This window comes from Nematolebias whitei, chromosome 15 (assembly GCF_014905685.2).
Source record: "Nematolebias whitei isolate Nwh7 chromosome 15, NemWhi1, whole genome shotgun sequence".
In the NCBI taxonomy this organism is placed as follows: Eukaryota; Metazoa; Chordata; class Actinopteri; order Cyprinodontiformes; family Rivulidae; genus Nematolebias; species Nematolebias whitei.
In genome coordinates this window covers 16,528,044-16,533,909 of record NC_056512.1, presented here as the reverse complement: position 1 = coordinate 16,533,909, position 5,866 = coordinate 16,528,044, and positions in this window count along the sequence as shown.

Sequence of the window (5,866 nt, the reverse complement as noted above, 5' to 3'; positions counted from 1 at the left end):
CCAAATGGACGTTCATTCAGTCGCTGCACTCAGCAGACGCACCCGGCCAATGACCCAAGGTGAGATCCCAAAGCAGACATGTCAGAGCAGGGTCCGTGTCTGAATAATGCAGAATGCAGGCAGAAGCAGGGATTTATTGCGCTTTGACGGACATTAAAGGACAAACACCTCCTCAGCTCCAATTTTCTGCCCCCACAGCCGTGCGCGTCTGCTGACCGTTAAGAACTATAAGAAGTCAAAGCTTAATTAAAAATGTCAAGGTGTGTGTGTGGGGGGGGTGGGGGGTGGGGGGGTGTTGGGTTTGGACCTGTAATTACTGTTAATGTTGCATTCAAAGTATCACAAAGGTACAAGATCTCATTTTCTGTCTTCCAAAACAATAACAGCTGAATCAAGATGTTTGAATAAAATTATTTTAAAACCATAATCTTCACAAAGTTGGTATTTACTGCAGCACTGTTAATTTACAGGTTTTTTTATATTATTAATTTAGTGAATGGTAATCATGGGTCAAATTGAGATGAGATTCTTTCAAGACAGAACAAGAAATAAGAATTATTACCAAGACCGATAGATCGATCGATCGATCTATCTGTCTATCTGTCTATCTGTCTGTCTGTCTGTCTGTCTGTCTGTCTGTCTGTCTGTCTGTATCTATCTATCTATCTATCTATCTGGAAAGAGGATTATAATAATTTCAGTTCAGCAGCACGGTGTCTCAGTTGGTAGAGCTGTTGCCTCTCAGCGAGCAGGTCCTTCGTTCAAACCCCGGTCCAGGGGCCTTTCTGGGTGGAGTTTGCATGTTCTCTCCGTGCATGCGTGGGTTTTCTCTGGGTACTCCGGTTTTCTCCCACAGACCAAAAACATGCATGTTAGACTGATTGGTAACTCTAAATTGTCTCTAGGTGTGAGTGAGAGAGTGAATGGTTGTTTGTCTCGTTTGTCTCTATGTGGCCCTGTGATGGACTTGCGACCCGTCCAGGGTGTACCCCGCCCCTCGCACAGTGATTGCTGGACATGGGCACCAGTAACCCCCCTGACCAAAATGGAACAAACAGGTAAAGATAATGGATGGATGGAATTTCAGTTCATGTAGTAAATGCTTAAGTATCTTGCATACATGTAATATACTGGGGGGAGGGGGGCATTTGAGAACACAACATAATCTAACACAACACTACATAGCATCACTTAACCTAACATCATGCTTCTGTGCAACTGACAGCTGCTTGTAAATAAAATGGTGTACTTTATACAGTATATAAAGTCATGTTTATTGGCGTCTCTCAGTACCGACAGTCATCTCCACTTCCTCTGACTCCTGTCACTCAATGCTGGATGAAGCTGTCCATCCTCTCCATCACTCAGAACCTTCTGTTCGGCCCCACGTTCAGAGGCCATGACGACTGCAATAAGAAGAAACAGTGAAGATAAATTCAAGTTTCCAGACCCTCTTTTCTCATCACTCATTAAGCAGCACATGTTGGAGCGACCACACAGGTTGACGTTCCACTGAGAATAAAATGTGGATCAATGAGATTTGCAAATCATTGCATTTTGTTTTACGTTACATTTTACACAACGTCACGTTTTTTTTCTCCCCATAAAGTTGTTGATCAGTTGTAGCATTGTGTCTGTTTAGTGTTGAACATTTACGTAAGGTTTCAACAAGCTGTATTTGAGCTAAATGTCTTTATGTTCAGTTCTTCAACAGAAGAAACGAGATGCTTGGCCACTATTCCGTTGGATCTGTGCAGCAACATCCGATAAAAATACCGAGACTTGAACATCAGATTACTGCGTAAACATGTGGATAAATAAGAACCAGAATATTTATACATGCTGTAAAGTTTTCACATGTAATCTCGTTTTAGTTGATGTCAACTCTGTTTACAGTAAGATTCTGTTGAACGCAGCATGAACTGACTCGAACACTTTACTGACCTCAGAACTTCCAGCCTGTGGTCCGGATTGTTCACCAGATCAAGCAGCTGCTCCACGCCGGACATCTTCAGCCTGTTGGTGCTCAGGTCCAGTTCTTTCAGACGGGATGGGTTGGACTTCAGAGCAGAGAGCAGAAAATCACAGCTGATCTCGCTCAGACTGCAACTCCTTAACCTGAATAAAATATGAACAATTTGGGTGTGTGGGTGTGGGGGATTTCAAATTTATGAAGTGAGATTTAAGGTGAAAATAAAGTATTTTAGAGTATCAAAGTAAATAATGCAAATTAAGAGAATTTTACTTCTAATAATTTACAGTTAAATGTTTATGTGGCAGCACGGTGGCGCAACTGGTAGAGCTGCTGCCTCTCAGCGAGCAGGTCCTTGGTTCAAATCCCGGTCCAGGGGCCTTCTGGGTGGAGTTTGCATGTTCTCTCCGTGCATGTGTGGGTTTTCTCCGGGTGCTCCGGTTTCCTCCCACAGACCAAAAACATGCATGTTAGGCTGATTGGTAACTCTAAATTGTCCCTAGGTGTGAGTGAGGGAGTGAATGGTTGTTTGTCTCGTTTGTCTCTATGTGGCCCTGTGATGGACTTGCGACCCGTCCAGGGTGTCCCCCGCCCCTCGCACAGTGATTGCTGGACATGGGCACCAGCGACCCCCGTGACCCAAAAATGGAATAAGCGGGTAAAGATAATGGATGGATGGATGTTTATGTAGGGCAGCACGGTGGCTCAGTTGGTAGAGCTGTAGCCTCTCAGCGAGCAGTTCACCGGTTCAAATCCCAGCCAGGGGACCTTTCTGGGTGGAGTTCGCATTTTCTCTCTGTGCATGCATGGGTTTTCTCTGGGTACTCCAGTTTCTGCCCACAGACCAAAAACATACATGTTAGGCTGATTGTAACTCTAAATTGTCCCTAGGTGTGAGTGAGAGACTGAATGGTTGTTTGTCTAGTTTGTCTCTATGTGTCCCTGTGATGGACTGGAGACCTGTCCAGGGTGTACCCCGCCTTTCGCACAGTGATTGCTGGACATGGGCACCAGTGACCCCTGTGACCCAAAATGGAAAAAGCGGGTAAAAGATAATGGATGGATGTTTCTGTAGCAACACAAAGTCAGAAAAGTGTCATCTGCCACTTTGTGCTCATTTGTCTGTTTCTCCTTCTTGTTCTTTCAAACCCGGCCAGTCGAAGCAGATGGCCACTCATCCCGAGTCTGGTTCTGCTGGAGGTTTCTTCCAGTTAAACAAGAGTTTTCTATTTCCACCAACAATTAAGTTCTAAAGCAGGTCAGGTGCCGACAGAAACATTAGTGTTTATTGTAGTACAGGATTATGAGTTGAAAAACCTGATCCTTAAAACTAATAAAGTCTGCAAAGATAAGATAGAACTTTAATGATCACACAGGAAATTGTTGTGCCAGAGTTTCAGTACAAATAAACAAACACAAGGAATCACACAAGATATAAAAAATAACAGAATGTTCCCACCTGCCTGAAGACTGCCACCATCATCCCAGTTCCAAAGAGCTCAGCAGTGACTGGTCTGAATGGCTATCGGCCGGTAGCCCTCACCCCGATAGTCGCTAAATGCTTCAAAAATCTGGTCATGGTCCACATCAAAGATCAGGGAGGACCCTCACCAGTACGCATACCGTGAGAATCGATCAACAGAGGACGCCATCTTCTCTGTGGTCCACACTGCTCTCACCCACCTGGAGCAGAAGGACTTCTCCAGGTGGACTACGTCCGTATGCTCTTTGTGGACTTCACATCTGCCTTCAATAGCATGATCCCCCAAAACCTGATGGACAAACTACTCACACTAGGACCAAGACCCTCCATTTGCAACTGGGTCCTAGACTTCTTAACAAACAGACCGCAGTCAGTGAGGATCCACTTCTCCTCCACCATAACCCATAACTGGCTTCCCTCAGGGCTGTATGCTGAGCCCCCTCCTGTTCACTCTGCTCACATGACTATGCACCTACCCATCCAGGCTGCCATATTGTAAAGTTTGCATGACAATACAGCAGTGGTGGGATGCATCACAAACAATGATGAGTCCAGCTACAGGCAGGAGGTGGAACACCTGGAGAGCTGGTGCAAAGAGAATAACCTTCACATCAATGTGAAGAAGACAAAGGAGTCATGGATTTCAGACGGAACACACCTAACCACCCCACCCCACCACATATGTAAAAGGAGCTGCAGTGGAAGTGGTCTCCAGCTACAAGTACTTGGGTTTGCACCTGATCGACAATTTCAGCTGGGGCAACAACACTACCAGCCTGATCAAGAAAGCTCATCAGAAACTCTAATTCCTCAGGCGGCAGCTGCAGAAAGAAAAGCTTTGCAGACAGTGGTGAAGGCTGCACAGAAGACTGTTGGAGTCAGCCTCCCCACCATCACAGACATCTACACCTCCAGATGCAGGAAGAGAGCCACCTGCATCATGAAGGACCCCACTCACCCAGCACACACACTTTTACAATCCTGTCCAATTCTGAACGCTAAGAAACACCTTGTAACTGTGACTTTCCCTCCCTCCATTGACTTTGGTGACATTATTTACATGAACGACCCTACAAGCACCCTGCAGATGTTGGATGCTGTTTATCATGGTGTGCTAAAATTCATAACTGGCAGTAATTACCATACCCATCACTGCAATCTGTTAACTGGTTAACTGGTCATCATTAACTTCACACAGACTCTCCCACTGGTACATTTTCATCTTTAAATCACTTCTTGGTCTGCTGCCTTCATGTTACTGCATGAGTGCAGCTACAGCGTGCACTCTCAGGACATTATTACATGCAGTGTTCCCTCTGTGAGGACTGAACTAAGAAAAGGGCGTTTGTTAGGATAATTTAATCTTATCCTTTCAATAGCTCATTAAATAAATATGCCACACAGGAGAGGTGATTTTCTTAATCCCAGGTTTAATCTTGCAAGATGAAGAGGAGTTGAAATACGAGCATTAAAATGTTACATGGCGCTCCATCTCCAAGTCTGCTCAAAGAGAGCATGAAGTGTCTTTTTATAATGTTATCAAAGGCAAGGTCAGATGACTCTTGCAGCCTCCTTGCTTATTTGGGTGAAAGGCTCCATGCTTATGCAGCACAGTCCAGTCATAACAACCCTTAACACACATGGTAATATGAGTTATATAACGTTTGACATTAATAAGTGAAAAACATCTGACCTTTCACATCTCCATCAGCCTTCTCCTACTCAGCTCCCGTTTCCTGGAATATCTTGCAAAAAGATCTGAAGCTCTTGACCTTGACCTCTCCAAGTGGCTTCAAACATCTGTTAAGTTCCTGGGGAAAACCAATGCAGACATGTTCTTGTTTTCAGTTTTCCACTCCACCTTACAACCTAGCTGGTTTTGCTACTTTTCCTTTTAATTACCATTTTATTTTCAATTGTAAAAAAACAAGAAAAAAAATGTATGCATCCTTTATGATTGTCTACTGTTTTCTTTGTTGTCCACTGTTGTCATCACTCTTTGTTAAAATAGGGTCTTTCTTGTATACGAGTCCCCGGTCAAAGCAGATGGCCGTTTGTCCTGAGCCTGGTTCTGCTGGAGGTTTCTTCTTTTAAATGGGAGTTTTTCCTTTCCACTGTTGCCACTGTGCTTGCTCAGGATGACAGACTGCAACAATGTAAGGGTCCCACTGCCTGCAGCCTGCCTTGCTGATGGCCGCTGATTACCAACACCTGGCGGCCATCAGCATGATGAGCCTCTCCATCTACTTAAGGCTGCAGTCCGGTGTGATTCAACGCTGGAGCATATCACCTCTCATGGTATAGTATTGTTGAGCTAGAAATGTCTAGGTGAAAAGGATTTGTTCACCTTTTGCTCTTTTTTCCAGTTTCCTGGTTCCTTCGTGTTTTTGGATTCTCCTCGTGGCCTGACC